This window comes from Heterodontus francisci, chromosome 34 (genome assembly GCF_036365525.1).
Source record: "Heterodontus francisci isolate sHetFra1 chromosome 34, sHetFra1.hap1, whole genome shotgun sequence".
In the NCBI taxonomy this organism is placed as follows: Eukaryota; Metazoa; Chordata; class Chondrichthyes; order Heterodontiformes; family Heterodontidae; genus Heterodontus; species Heterodontus francisci.
Genome location: NC_090404.1, coordinates 24209722 through 24225063, shown reverse-complemented (window position 1 = coordinate 24225063; position 15342 = coordinate 24209722). Strand labels below are relative to the sequence as shown.

General features: G+C 45.8%; 1 protein-coding gene and 1 pseudogene across 5 annotated transcripts in view; one reads left to right on the top strand and one right to left on the bottom strand.

Annotated features, from left to right (window-relative positions):
• Positions 1-3412: 3412 nt before the first annotated feature.
• The window catches only part of LOC137349236 (zinc finger protein 91-like), a 233097-nt pseudogene continuing 221167 nt past the window's right edge, over positions 3413-15342 (bottom strand).
• LOC137349209 (zinc finger protein 432-like) overlaps positions 9915-15342 on the top strand; it is a 117319-nt gene continuing 111891 nt past the window's right edge. For 2 of the 5 annotated variants that reach the window (XM_068014656.1, XM_068014645.1), the window contains exons 1-4: positions 9961-10406; positions 10856-10981; positions 11080-11202; positions 15162-15340. The gene's annotated coding sequence lies outside the window, so the exon portion shown is untranslated. The other 3 variants (XM_068014646.1, XM_068014648.1, XM_068014649.1) reach the window with 3 other exon arrangements.

The window sequence follows — 15342 nt, the reverse complement described above, 5'->3', positions numbered from 1 at the left end:
ATGCACACTACAAACAGCAAGGTTCCCAGCACCGATCCCTGCAGTATACCACTGGTCAGAGGCTTCCAATCGCAAAAACAATCTTCGACCATCACCCTCTGCCTCCTGCCACTAAGCCAATTTTGGATCCAATTTGCCAAATTGCCCTGGATCCCAGGGGCTCTTACTTTCTTGACCAATCTCTCATGCGGGACCTTATCAAAAGCCTTACTGAAGTCCATGTAGACTACATCAATTGCTTTACCCTCATCTATACATCTAGTCACCTCCTTGAAAAATTCAATCAAGTTTGTTACACATGATCTCCCCCTGACAAAGCTATGCTGACTATCCTTGATTAATCCTTGCCTCTCCAAGTGGAGATTAATCCTGTCCCTTAGAATTTTTTCCAATAGTTTCCCTACCACTGATGTTAGACTCACCGGCCTGCAATTACCTGGTTTATCCCTGCTACCCTTCTTGAATAATGGTACCACATTCACTGTCCTCCAGTCTTCTGGCACCTCTCCTGTGGCCAGAGAGGATTTGAAAATTTGTGTCAGAGCCCCTGCTATCTCCTCCCTTGCCTCACATAACAGCCTGGGATACATCTCATCCGGGCCTGGGGATTTAACCACTTTTAAGCCCACTAAAACCGCTAATACCTCCTCCCTTTCAATGTTAATTTGTTCAAGTATGTCACAATCGCCCTCCCTAATCTCTACGCCTACATCGTCCTTCTCCATAGTGAACATAGATGAAAAGTAATCATTTAAAACCTCACCTATATCCTCCGGCTCCACACACAGATTGCCACTTTGGACCCTAAAGGGCCCTATTCTTTCCTTGGTTATCCTCTTGCCCTTAATATACTTATAGAATGCCTTGGAATTTTCCTTTATCTTGCCCACCAGTCTTTTTTTCTTGTAGGTTTAAAACAGAAAATAAAGTATTTATTGATTAATATGCCTCAACCCCAAATTGTCACAGCTGCATTTTCTCGCACACGCACAAGGACAGAGATGAAAAAAGGTAAGGATAATAAGTTGGTGGGAGGGGTGGGGGACGTGGGAATGGCACATTAAACTTACTGAATTCCCTTGGAAGTCAAGTTCTCGTTGGTTGCAAGCCTGAGGTTTTTGTAGATTTCTCTCGGTTGAAAATTCAGTTGGAGACAGTGGATCACATTTAATTCACTGCTGTATAAAGCGTAGATGTAGAATTTTACAGCAGGGCGCATCCCTTCTGGTTTACTGGAAACAAGCTTCTGGGATGCTGCTTTCTGGGTGTCTCTTTTTCTCTCTCTCTTTCTCTCGGCTGCCTTTTAAGGTAAGGATGTGCTACATCTTGCTTCCTGGTAGGAAATGCTTTGATCTCTTTTCCCTCAAGGTGATGCACAATGGCTCAGGACCTGGTTACTTCACACCTTCTTCATTTCAGAAGAACCCATTTAATACTGGAATATTTTAGGATGGGTGCAATTCACACCTCTTAGCTTTGAAGATTTTCCTTTGGCCCTGTCAGGCATGTTGAATATACAAAATCCAAGTCCTTTTCCCTTGGTGACTATTTTGGAGCACATTGTTCACTTTTTCAAAGAAGTATTGCTGAGAACAGAGATTTTGTTGAAGCTTTTCATCTTGCACTCATCAGGACAAATCACAAGAATACCAATGTAAGGGAAACAACTAATTGCTACTGTATGAGAAGAGAATGCTGATTGGTTGGAAAAAGACTCTGATTGGTAGAGGCATTGCCACGGAGAATGCACCAGTTTATGGTGACTGACAGTTAACTCCCACGCTTTGTTTGAAATTTAAATCAGGCAGCTTGACTCAGATTGGTCAAGGCATTGCCCTGAAGAATGAACCAGCAAATGGCTGTCACCTAATTTTGTTTATCTGAATCAGGCACCATGTGTGTACATGTTCGTGCTGTTTGAAAGGAATAGGGCCCAGTGTATTAATATTACGTAGCTTCCAGTCCACACGAATGTGCCACACTGCGAGCTAGACTGACAATCTTAATTTGTTTGCATAATTCTTAGCACACTGAGGATTATTTAAGCAAATGTTGTCCAATCGTGGAATCACAACTAACCTTGGACACTGTGTTTTCAGTTTTGCAAACACGGGCTGGTTGGATACAGTCTGTACCTTGTCCGTTGTGAACAGCAGAAGGGATATGCTATTTGATACAATCCGCCAGTCTTTGGAATGTACAGCGTATATACCTAGCATCACACTGGCATAGAAATTCATATATCACATTACTCATTTGTGTGATAGGCAGAACGCCTTTTTGGCTTGACGGAGACATCTTGCTCATGCCGAACGCCATACGTTACCATTGCGTAACAGCAGCGTGAAACGGCTAGCTTAACCGGTTGCTGAAATTTTTGAGATACCTTACCCTTCCAGGGTAATCGAAGGTAGACTGGGCACTTTTCATAAGTTTGTGCGATATACAGCAAGAAATGATCTGATCAGGGTAGCCATTGTGACGCAGGATGTCTTTCAAAGAAAGGTTCATTTTTTTTGATGACAGTCAAATTTTTGTAACTTCAGTTTTTATCATCCCACTTCGTGTGTGTGTGTGTGTGTGTGTGTGTGTGTGTGTGTGTGTGTGTGTGTGTGTGTGTGTGTGTGTGAGATACCTCCCCAAAAAGGAAAACAAAATTCCTTGGATTTCTTTTAATGTTTGTTTTTTGGTTTTAGAAAGATGATACAGGATCATACTACTGCACTTTCATTTCATTCTCTCTTCAACCCTGTAACCACTATTGCTGGTAACAGCCATTTCACGTTCAAGCTTAAGTATTTTCATCATCCTTCCTTTGGATGAGGTACCATTAAAAAAAAAACTGCATTTCCTTTGGTTTTGTGTTGTGAAATCAGGTTGGAGTTTCTCTAGCATTAGTTTGCACTACTTTGGGAATGTTAATCTCAATAAGCATGTGGTTGTTGGTGAAGCTTAGAAGCATCATTTGGGGCACAGCACATGGCAAGAGCTTTCCCCTCCCCCCACTCCCTGCCAATTAAGTGCTGGTTTGTTTCGAGATGGTTGCTGGATGCAGAAGTCAGTCCTTGACCACCTGTATAGGCCTTTTTGTTACATCAGTAATTTAAAGGGAAGGGGACCAGTCATATGAGGTCACAAAAAGCATAAAAGAAACTTAGCTAAATCAAACTAAAATGCCATTGCGAGCGATGGCGATACACTCCAATCCGTCCAGTGCCCATTGGTCCCAAAGGCCTCAAGCATACCGGCAGACACTGTGCGCTCCCTCTCTAGGGACACCTGGGTGCAGACGCAGACACCGAAGTGAGGCAGATAGTCTGGCTGGAAGGCCACCTCAACTGCCCTCTGCCTGGACCTGTTGATGGCCACTTTGGTCAGACCCAGGAGCAGTCACACGAGGAGGTCCCTTAACTTCAATTCAATTTCAGTTTATTGTCCTTAAGGAAATTCATGGCGGGTACATTGCTCATTCATTAAAATTACATATGAACAACAACAAAAAAAGCAAATTACCTTAGCCCAAAAGGACTAAATTAATTGAAATATATGTTAAAAATGAATTCCAGTACATTAAAATAATCAGTAAATAAGTCCCAATCGTGAGTGCATATCCTTATCCATTCATCAGGATCCCTGTTATATGTTCTTATTGAAAAAGGCACAAATCAATTCAAGAACTTGCCACCATCTCGCTAGGGGACAATGTGCAGCAGCGCACAAGTGGCCAACCTGGGCCAGGAAGCAAGAGGAGCGAATGTTGTGAATTTCTATCCTGGACTGAGAGTGGATGGCTTTTGTAAACTCCTTTTACAGAGTATTACGAGGGAGGATTTTCAAACTACAAGCTCAAACCAGGCTCACATCAAGATTTGACAGAGTCACTCGATTCATCAGGACCGAAAGATCATCGGCTTTGAATGTGGAAGGAGAAAGGTTTGTCTGTTCTGTTTGTGGGAAAAGTTGTCAAGTATCAGTGTGACTGGAAAAGCACTGAGATACACAAAGCCCTGGTTAGACCACACCTGGAGTTTTGTGTGCAGTTCTGGGCATCACACCTTAGGAAGGATATATTGGCCTTGGAGGGAGTGCAGTGTAGATTTACTTGAATGATTACAAGCAGCGATTACACAAATGCATCTTAGAGTCATTATGACACAGAAGCAGGCCATTTGGCCCCTTGAGTCTATGCCAGTTCTGTGTTGCAATCCAGTCAGTCCCATTCCCCAACGCTATCCCCGTAGTCTTGTAGGTTTATTTCTCTCAAGTGCCCATCCAATTTCCTTTTGACATCATTCACCGTCTCTGCTTCCACCATCCGCATTGGCAGCAAGTCCCAGGTCATTACCAGTCATTGTGTAAAAAAAGTTGGTCCTCATATCCCTCCTGTATCTCTTGTCCAAAACCTTAATCTGTGTCCTAGTCCTTGTACAATCAGCTAATGGGAACAGCTTTTCTTTGTCTACCTATTTAAACCTGTCGTAATCATGTACACCTCAATCAAATCTGCTTTGCTCTATGTGACATGTCACTTCTTTGTAAACAGCTTCTCCAGGTGTCAAAGTTCTCTATTTATTGAGCTTGAAGTCAAGTGGTTTTCCGGAAAGGCTTGGTTTCCTCACAAGGCCTCTCAGTGCCCCTTTTTAAAATAATTTCCAGGGACTGTTTTGACAAAGTCCAGTGGCCTTTACATGACCCCCTTTGAAAACCTCAAAGTTCAACATGTCTTCAAGCTTTCAAAAATGAATTCTCAAAAAAATGTATCTAACAAAATATAGAGGCACTTTCGTAACACATGGGCAGTAGAGTTTTGCATGATCCCAAGTTTACAGAAGGTAGAATGTGGAAGGCCAGCCAGAAGTGCACTGGAATAGTCAAATCTAGAGGTAACAAATACATGGATGAGGGTTTTAGCAGAAGATGAGCTGAGACAAGGGCAGAGCCAGACAACTTACAGAGGTGGAAACAGACTGTCTTAGTGTTGGCACGGATTTGTGGTCGGAAGCTCATCTTGGGGTCAAATAGGGCTCCAAACATCTGGTTTAGTCTCAGACAGCTGCCAGGGAGAGGGATGCAGTTGGAGGCTAGGGAATGGATTGTGGAGTGAAGACTGAAGACAATTAAATATTGGGAAGACTGAAGACAATGGCTTCAGTCTCCCCAATATTTAATTGGAGGAACTTTCTGCTCATCCACCACTGGATATCAGACAGGCAGTGTGATAATTTAGTCGAGAGAGGTGGTGGTGAGATACAGCTTGGTGTAAATCTGAAAACTAACTCTGTGTTTTCAGAGGGACAGCATGTAGATGAGAAATAGGAGGAGGCCAAGGATAGATCCTTGGAGGAGACCAGAGGTAACTGTGCAGGAGTGGGAAGAGAAGCCATTGCAGGGGATATTCTGGCTATGATTAGATAAGAATGGAACCAAGAAGGTGTAGTCCCACCCAGCTGGATAACAGTGGAGAGATGTTGGAGGAGGATGGTGTGGTCAACCGTGTCAGAGGCTGCAGACAGGTCGAGAAGGATGAGGAGGGATAGTTTACCTTTGTCACAGTTCATAGGATGCTATTTGTCACTTTGATAAGAGCTGTTTCTGCACTGCGGCGGAAACCTGATTGGAGGGTTGGGAAAAAGGACATGGATTCAGGAAGCAAAAAAAACATTCAAGGAAGAAAAGAAAATACTGCAGGTGCTGGAAATCTGAAATTTCAACAGAATGTGCTCGAAATACTCAGCAGTTCAGGCAGCATCTGTGGGGAGAGAAGCAGAGCTAGAGGACTTTGGAGAGGAAAAGGAGGTTGGAGATGGGACTTTTTCAGTTTGCAAGGGCAGTGGGGTTCAGGTTTTCTTTTCTTGAGGAGGAGTACCTGAAGATAGAGAACCATCAACAATATCAGCTAACATGGGGAAGTTGGTTGCTCAGCAGTTTCGTGAAAATAGAGTCGAGGGAGCAGGAGGTGGGTCTCATGGCCAAGATGACCTCGGAGAGGACATGGGAGAGATAGGAGAGACACTAGAGAAAGATGTGGGTTCAGGGCAAAGGCAAGGGGAACTTTTGAGGCAGTTTAGCCTGGTGGGCGGAAGGGAAGCAGCAGAGGGAAACTCGGATGTGTTCTGATGAAAGGTCACAGACATGAAACGTTAACTCTGCTTCTCTCTCCACAGATGCTGCCAGACCTGAACATTTCCAGCACTTTCCACTTTTATACCTATGAATGTAGTTCAGTCCTGGATGTGATTAACAGGAGAATCCAACCACTGATCTTACTTGTGAACTCGCTGGTGTTTCAGCAAGTGAGATGAAGTAGTGAATCCCTTCCCACACTCGGAGCAGGTGAACGGCCTCTCCCCAGTGTGAACCCGCTGGTGCGTCAGCAGGTCGGATGAAGTTGTGAATCCCTTCCCGCACTCGGAGCAGGTGAACGGCCTCTCCCCAGTGTGAATTCGCTGGTGTCTCAGAAGGTGCGATAACTGAGTGAATCCCTTCCCGCACTTGGAGCAGGTGAACGGTCGCTCTCCAGTGTGAACTCGCTGGTGTTTCACGAGGTTGGATGACTCAGTGAACCTTTTCCCACACACTGAGCAGGGGAACGGCCTCTCCCCCGTGTGAACCCGCTGGTGTGCCATGAGGTTGGATGAATCAGTGAATCTTTTCCCACACACGGAGCAGGAGAATGGCCTCTCTCCAGAGTGAACTCGCTGGTGTGTCAGGAGGTTGGATGATTTTGTGAATCCCTTCCCACACTCGGAGCAGATGAACGGCCTCTCCAGGGTGTGACTGCGTGGATGAGTTTCCAACTCAACCGGATAATTCAATCCCTTTGCAAAGACTCCATATTTACATGGTTTCTCCCCACTGTGAATGCGCTTGTGATTTGACAGGCCAGATGGTCGGCTGAAACCTTGTCCACACACAGAACACGTGTACAGTTTCTCCCCACTATTTCCTTCCATGTTCAAAATCCTCTGATATTCAGGTTAGGATAAATTGGGCGACTCCTTCAGATCCTGATCTGACGTTTGCTTTGCATTTCACGGCTGCAAATCCTCCCCTTCTAAAACCCTGTGAAATTGACTTAAAACAGAAAAACAAAAGTGAGAGAGAACCCACAAAAACACAAAGGCAGGTTGTGAAATGGAGCTGAATGAATCTGGTAATTTATGGGGCCGGCACAAGGAAAAAGTGACCATGAAAGCTGCTGGATTGACGGACAACCCCAACTGGCTCATTAATGTCCTTCAGGGAAGGGAACCTGCCACCCAGTCTGGACATACACAAGACTCTGCCCTCGATGGGAGGAGAGAGCGAGCAAGAGCGAGAAACCAGAGAGGCTCTGTCTGAGGCTAAACCAGTCCGTTCATAACCTTGGTGTCATATTTGATTCAGAGATGAGCTTCCGACTGCATATCAGTGCCATCACTCAGACCACCTATTTCAACTTCAGTAACATCACCCGATTTCACCACTGCCTCAGCTCATCTGCCTCTGAAACTTACATCCATGTATTTGTTACCTCTCAACTTGACTATTCTAACACACTCCTGGTCGGTCTCCCACATTCCACCCTCCGTAAACTTGAGATCATCCAAAACTCTGCTGCCTGTGTCCTCACTCAAACCAAGTCCTGTTCACCCATCACCACTGTGCTCGCTGGCCTACACAGGCTCCCAGTTAAGCAGCACCTCAATTTGAAAATGCAGATAGAAATAAAAGCAAAGGACTCCACATGCTGGAAATTTGAAATAAAAAAAGGAAAATTCTGGAAATACAGCAAGTCTGGCTGTGTCTGTGGAGGAGAAATGCCGGTTTCATCAGAACTAAAAATGTCATCCTCGTTTTCAAATCCCTCCATGCCCTCACCCCTCACTATCTCTACAATCTCATCCACGCCTACAACCTACCGAGAGATCAGGGTCTATCTAATTCTGGCATCTTGAGCATCCCTGATTTTTATTGCTCCACCACTGGTGTCCGTGCCTTCAGCTGCCAAGGTCATAAGCTTTGGAAATCCCTCCCTAATCCTCTCCGCCTCTCTACCTCACTTTCCTTGTTTCAGACACTCTTTAAAACCTACCTCTTTGTCACCTGCCTCAAAATCTTATATGGCTCAGTGTCAAATGTTGCTTTATAACACTCCTGTGGAACACCTTGGAACATTTTATGACATTAAAGGTGCAACATAAATGCAAGTTGATGTTAACTTGGACATATATTACCGTTCCTTCATCATCACTGGGTGAAAATCCTGTAACTCCATCCCTAACACCATTGTAGGAGCATCTTCACCACACAGACTGCAGCGGTTCAAGAAGGCAGCCCACCATCACCTTCTCAATGGGCAACTGGGGATTGGCGATATCTGATCAGAATGAAGTAAAAAAAAATCTGTACGTGTAAAAATGGATTAAAGCCTCTAGAGAAATACTTGTTATTAAAACAATACTCTTAAAGTCATAGAGTATTAACCGCACAGACAGGCCATTTGGCCCTTTGAGTCCATGCCTTTACATTGAGTAGGTGGTGTCCGTTTAACAACTTCATCTCCCCTGGAATCTACCTTCCTTTACAGTCTCACATTGGAAATTGCTGGGCCTGACTGGGCGCAAAAGTACTCAAGATTAAACCCAGCAGCTTCTCCTCCATCTCCACTGCAGCTCACTTTGATGCAACAAAAAAGACCTACACAGGTCAGGGACTGACTTCCACATCCAAAACCCACCCCAATAAAACTCTCTCTTAATAGGTCATCTGTGTTTCTCGACTCTGTTCTCTAAGCAATGCCTGTAATAAAGCAAGAGCAGAATACTGATGATGCTGGAAATCTGAAATAAAAGGAGAAAATGCTGGAAATACTCAGATCGGGCAGCATTGTGAAGAGAGAAACAGAGTTAACATTTGAGGTGCATCAAGCCACTGGAGCCTGTAGCTTGGAGTGGGAGGAGGAGGAAGAACGAGGAGAGGCAATATAGTTCAATACTCACAGCAACCTACAATCCACCGACATTACCGGGATAGGGAGACAGAGTTTAGAAACACTCAGCAACACGACTCCAGTAAAACATCCCAGGAGGAAAAGGGGGAGCAGTGTGTGTACCTGCCCTGATATCCCCCTCCCCAGGCCTGTCAGTCAAATCCCCCACTCCTCCCAGTCCACAGCTCAGCCTATCAGCTTCCTGCACCTTGAGCCAGCCCTGCCCAGGTGTGGCCCAATCCAAGGGGAGTCTTTGTGGGACCAGGGAGTGGGGACCTCCTGCCCTGTGCTGTGTCACAAATGGTTCCTCCCTCCCCTCCCCCAGGCCCCTTTATAACTGAGCTCAGTTTCCTTTAAAGTTTTGTCCTTTGATGTTACACTTTATTAATCTTTATTTCCTCCAAAAGAGTTGGAAATCTGGCGGCCGTTAACCCCGGGCCTGTCACCGGGAGAAGCCCCGTAGCTGCCTCCCCGCTCGGTGCAAACACGGGACCGGGAGCTTCTTATTGGGGGGGTGTTGAGGCCTACACCGGCTGCAGGATCCATTCCCCTCCAGTACCCGCTGTGGATATGGCACGACCGTTCAGTTCTGATGAAAAGTCACTGACCTGAGACGTTAACTCTGTTTCTCGCTCTGCAGATGCTGAGTCATCCCAGCAATTTCTGTTTTTATTTCAGCTCCAGCACCCACACTGCGCATGCTCCAAACACTGTGCCGCAAAGCGCCTGCGCACCTGGCAGCGCAAAAAGTCCGCCGAATTGACGGCCGATCGGGACCAATAGCAAGAGGGGGCGATCCCACCCATTCCCAGCCGCATGCCCCGCCCTTCATTCGCTCCGATTGGCTGGAGGACCCACAGCCGGTCCTGTCCTCCAGACCCGCCCCCGCTCTTCTTATTGGTCGGGAACTGCCGTCAATCAGCAGGGTAGGTGGTCAGGCAGTGTGAGCTGAGCATGCGCGATTCCAGCAGGTGAGAGGGAGGCGGGTTAATAAAGCCCGGGGCTCGCAGACTGCAGACACACCGAGTGCGGAGCCAGGAGGCGATCTAAACAGCGAGATCACAACAAACAACAAGATCAACCCCAGCCGCGGCTTCCACCGCTTCCCTCCGGCCCCAATCTCAACAAAGAGACAGTCCCAAAATCCAGGAGAGGCAGGGAGCGTCTCTAAATGGAGGAGAAATGGGGACTGGTCAGGGAGCGTCTCGAAATGGGGATTGGCCAGGGAGCATCTGTAAATGGAATGGATCTGGAGACTGGTCAGGGAGCGTTTCTAAATGGAGGAGAAATAGGGACTGGTCAGGGAGCGTCTCTAAATGGAGGAGAAATGGAGACTGGTCAGGAAGCGTCTCTAAATGGAGGAGAAATAGGGACTGGTCAGGGAGCGTCTCTAGATGGAGGAGTTCATGGTGGGGGAGCTTCAGAAACATAGAGTGTAAGCCATAAACCCATTGAATAACCTCCAGGTATCTCATTTGCATCTGCAGGGTTTTCTCCCGGTAACAGACCCAGGTTAACGGCCGCCAGCATTCCAGCTCTTTTGGTGGAATTAAGGATTAATAATAATTAATCTATCTCCCTATCCTGGTAATTTGGTGGATTGTAGGTTGTTGTCAGTGTTGAACACAAGAAATAGGAGCAGGCATAGACCATACGGCCCATTCAGCCTGCTACACCACTCAAAATGATCATGGCTGATCTTAGGATTTAACTCCACTTTCCTGCCCACTCAGCATATCCCTTGATTCCTTGATAGACCAAAATCTGTCTATCCCAGCCTTAAATGTATTCAATGATGGAGCATCTACAACCCTCTGGGGTACAGAATTCTAAAGATTTACAACCCTTTTAATGAAGTAATTTCTCCTTTATATTGCCTCTCAGGACAATGTGCTGCAGGGCGCATGCATAGTCACCTTGGGCCAGGAAGCAGGAGGAGAGAATGTTCTGAATTTCAATCTGAACTGACAGTGATCGCTTTTGTAAACTGCTTTTACAGGAGCTTGGAAGGTGAGGATTTACACACAGCAACCTCAAACCCAAGAGAAATGTTCTGAATTTCTATCCTGGACTAACAGTGATGGCTTTTGTAAACTCTTTTTTTGCAGAGTATTAGAAAGGGTGGATTTGCAGATAGGAAGCTCAAACCAAGCATCACAGCAAGATCTGACAGAGTGACTCGATTCATCAGGACCTGAATATCATCAGCCTTTGAATGTGAAAGGAAAAAGGTTTGTCTGTAGGAAAAGATTTCAGGTATCAGTGTGACTGGAAAAGCACTGAGATACACAAAGCTCTAGTTAGACCACACCTGGAGTATTGTGTTCAGTTCTGGGCATCACACCTTAGGAAGAATATATTGGGCTTGGAGAGAGTGCAGTGTAGATTTACCTACTGATACCTAGACTCCAAGGGTTAAATTATGAGGCTAGATTACACAAATGAGCCTGAGAGTCATTATGGCACAGATGGAGCACAGTTGGCCCATCCCCCCCCAGCTCTCTGCACAGCAGTTGAGTCAGTCCCATTCCGTGTGATATCCCCATAGTCCTGCAGGTTTATTTCCTTCATGTGCCTATCTAATTTTCTTTTGAAATCATTGGTTGTCTCTGCTTCCACCATCCTCATAGACAGCGAGTTCCAGGTCATTACCACTCACTGCATAAAAAAGTTTTTCTTCACATCCCCCCTCTATCTCTGGCCCAAAACCTTAATCTGTGCTCCCTTGTCCTTGTACCATCAGCTCATGGGAACAGTTTTTCTTTGCCTACCTTGTCTAAACCTGTCATAATCTCCTACATCTCTATCAGATCTCCCCCTCCGCCTGCTTTTCTCCAAGGACAACAACACCAGCTTCTCCAATCTAATCTTGTAGCTAAAGTCCCTCATACCACGAACCATTTGTGTAATTCCCCTCTGTTCCCTCTCAAGGACCCGCACATCTTTCCAAAAGTGTGCTGATCGGAATTGGATGCAATACTCCAGTTGTAGCCTATCTGGAGCTTTATAAAAGTTCAGTATAACTTCCCTACTTGTCCTAAATACCTCTATTTATGAAGCCCAAGATCCCATATGCTTTGCTAACTACTCTCTCAGTAGGTCCTGCCACCTTCATGGATTTATGCCCATGAACCCCCTCAGGTCCCTCTATACCTGCACAACTGTGTCATTAAGTAAACATAGCCTCTCCCCATCCCTTCGACCAAAATGCATCACCTCACTGAGGGTTGTATTCCCTGGTATTTAGGAGATAAAGGGTTGATTTGATACAAAATTTTAAAATATTAATTGGAACTGATAGGGTAGATGGAGAGAAACTATTTCCACTGGTTGGGGAATCTATGACTAGGAGACATTGTGTAATTTTTAGAGCCAGACATTTCAGGACTGAAGTTAAGAAACACTTCTACACACAAAGGATGGTAGAAGTTTGGAACTCTCTTCCACAAACAGCAGTTGATGCGAAATCAATGTTAATTTTAAATCTGACATTGATAGATCTTTGTTAACCAAAGGTATTAATGGATATGGGACAAAGTCGGGTATATAGAGTTAGGTCACAGGTCAGCCATGATCTCATTGCCTGGTGGAACAGGCTCAAGGGGCTAAATGGCCAACTCCTAGAATCATAGAAACTTACAGCACAGAAGGAGGCCATTCAACCCTTTGCGTTTGTGCTGGCTCTTTGAAAGAGCAGTTGTGTTTAGTCCCACACACCCACTTGTTGTTTGTAAGCCTGTAAGTTCCTCATTCTCAAATACCTGTCAACTCCCTTTTAAAATGACTGATCGAATCAGGTTCCACCACCATTTCAGGTGGAGCATTCCGGATCCCGACAACTCTCTGTTGTTACAGAAACTGCTGAACTCATTGTTGAGACCGGAAGGTTGTGAAGTGCCTAATTGAAAGATGAGCTGCTGTTCCTCGAACTCCCGTTGAGTTTCATTGGAACAGTGCAGGAGTCAGAGGACAGAGGGGTCAGAGTTGGAGTGGGACAGAGAATTAAAATGGGAAGTGACCGGAAACTCAGGGTCACGCTTGCAGACTGAACGGAGACGTTCCTCAAAGTGATCACCCAATCTGTGTTTAGTCTTCCCACATAATGAGCAGTGAATATAACATCCTAAATTGCAAGAAGTAAATCACTGTTTGGTTTCATCCCACAAAAACTTGAGAATAGCCCAAAGGAAGATACTATTTGAAGAGTAAAAGTTACAATGTAAAGCAAACCAATTGCCATAATATTTAACTCCACCCCAGCTATAAAGAATATTATCAGCAGATATAAACCCCAGCTGTCAGAATGAACATAGTTCAGTGCTGGATGTGACTCACAGCAGCAGAATGCAACACCTGCAGTCACCTGTGAACCTGCTGGTGTCCCAACAGGTTGGATGACTGAGTGAATCCCTTCCCACACACGGAGATAGTGAACGGCCTCTTCCCACAGTCCCCACATTTCCACGGTTGCTCCCCAGTGTGACTGAACTTGAGATTCGACAGGCCAGGTGATCGGCTGAAGCCTTTTCCACACGCACAACATGTGTACAGTTTCTCCCCGCTGTGAATGCAGCTTTTTGCTTTCATGTAAGGGTGTGCAAAGGAAACCCGACCAAGACGGACCCGACCGGGCCCCCGACTTGACACATGTCATTCGGACCCATCGGGGTCGGGTCGGGTAGCAGACCTTTCCCCACGTACTGACGTAAAGGCCTGCTACCCGACCCCGACCCCGACGGGATCCAACAATGCATGTCGGGTTCGGGTCGGGTCATGTCGGGCTTCCGGGTCTGGCACTTGGACTGGGGTCGGATTTCCTTTGCACACTTTAACTTTCATGTTCAAAGGCCAATGATGTTGAGGTCCTGAAAAATCAAGTGACTGTCAGATTTTGATGTGATGTTTGGCTTGATTTTACCTGTTACAGTTCTGTGGGATGTAAACAGTCACCCTGGCACTAACCAACACCTTGAGGAGAGATAGAAACCCACTGTGTGCAGAGTGAGAATTAAAATCAATGTCTGTAAGTCCTTTTCTAATACCCTATAAAAGGATTTTACAAACGTCATCACTGTCAGTACAGGATAGAAATTCAGAACAGACAATTCGAGTTTCTATGGAACATTTTTCCTTTCTTGTTCCCCCAAAGCTGTAAATCCCCGTCCCACACACTCTCCCTCCTCCCTGTGCTGAAATCCAAACCCATGGCACTATCTGCAACATTTCTTTCCTCCACTGTCAGTTTTCTCCCTCCCTCACCTTTCTCTCACTCACCTTTTCCTGTTGTAATGTCATTTTACAGTTGTAGTGAAGGGGAGGATTTACACCCCCGCTTTAGTTGCTTAAAACCCATTACATTTCTGATGAAGGGTCACTGACCTGAAACGTTAACTCTGCTTCTCTCTCCACAGATGCTGCCAGACCTGCTGAGTATTTCCAGCACTTTTTGTTTTCATTTCAGATTTCCAGCATCTGCAGTATTTTGCTTTCATTTTACTGCCAGAATGAACATGGTTCAGTCCTGGATGTGATTAACAGCAGCAATTACAGCAGAATCCAACCCCTGTAAATCACCTGTGAAGTCGCTGTTTCAGCAGCTTGGATGAATGAGTGAATCCCGTCCCACACTCAGAGCAGGTGAAAGACCTCTCCCCCATGTGAAATGACCACTGTGTCAGCAGGGTGGATGAATGAGAGAATCCCTCCCCACATTCGCAGCAGCTGAACGGCCTGTCCCCAGCATGAACTCGCTAGTGTGTCAGCAGGGTGGATGACTGAATGAATCCCTTCCCACACTCACAGCAGGTGAATGACCTCTCCCCCATGTGAAATGACCACTGTGTCAGCAGGGTGGATGAATGAGAGAATCCCTCCCCACATTCGCAGCAGCTGAACGGCCTGTCCCCAGCATGAACTCGCTAGTGTGTCAGCAGGGTGGATGACTGAATGAATCCCTTCCCACACTCACAGCAGGTGAATGACCTCTCCCCAGGAGTTGCCGAGTTTCCAGCTCAGACGGGTAATTTAATTCCTTCTCTTTACTTGCTTAAAACCTGTTCCATTTCTGACATTTGCCAGTTCTGATGAAGGGTCACTGACCTGAAACGTTAACTCTGCTTTCTCTCTCCACAGATGCTGCCAGACCTGCTGAGTATTTTGACCATTTCTTGTTTTTATTTCAAATTTCCAGCATCTGCGGTATTTTGCTTTAATATGTTATATTGGAGAAGTTGGGACTGTTTTCCTTGAAGAGAAGGCTGAGAGGTGATTTGATCGAGGTATTCAAAATCATGAGGAGTCTGGACAGAGGGAAACTGATCCCACTCGTGAACGTATGGAGAAGGAGAGGGCACGGATTTAAAGTATTTGGT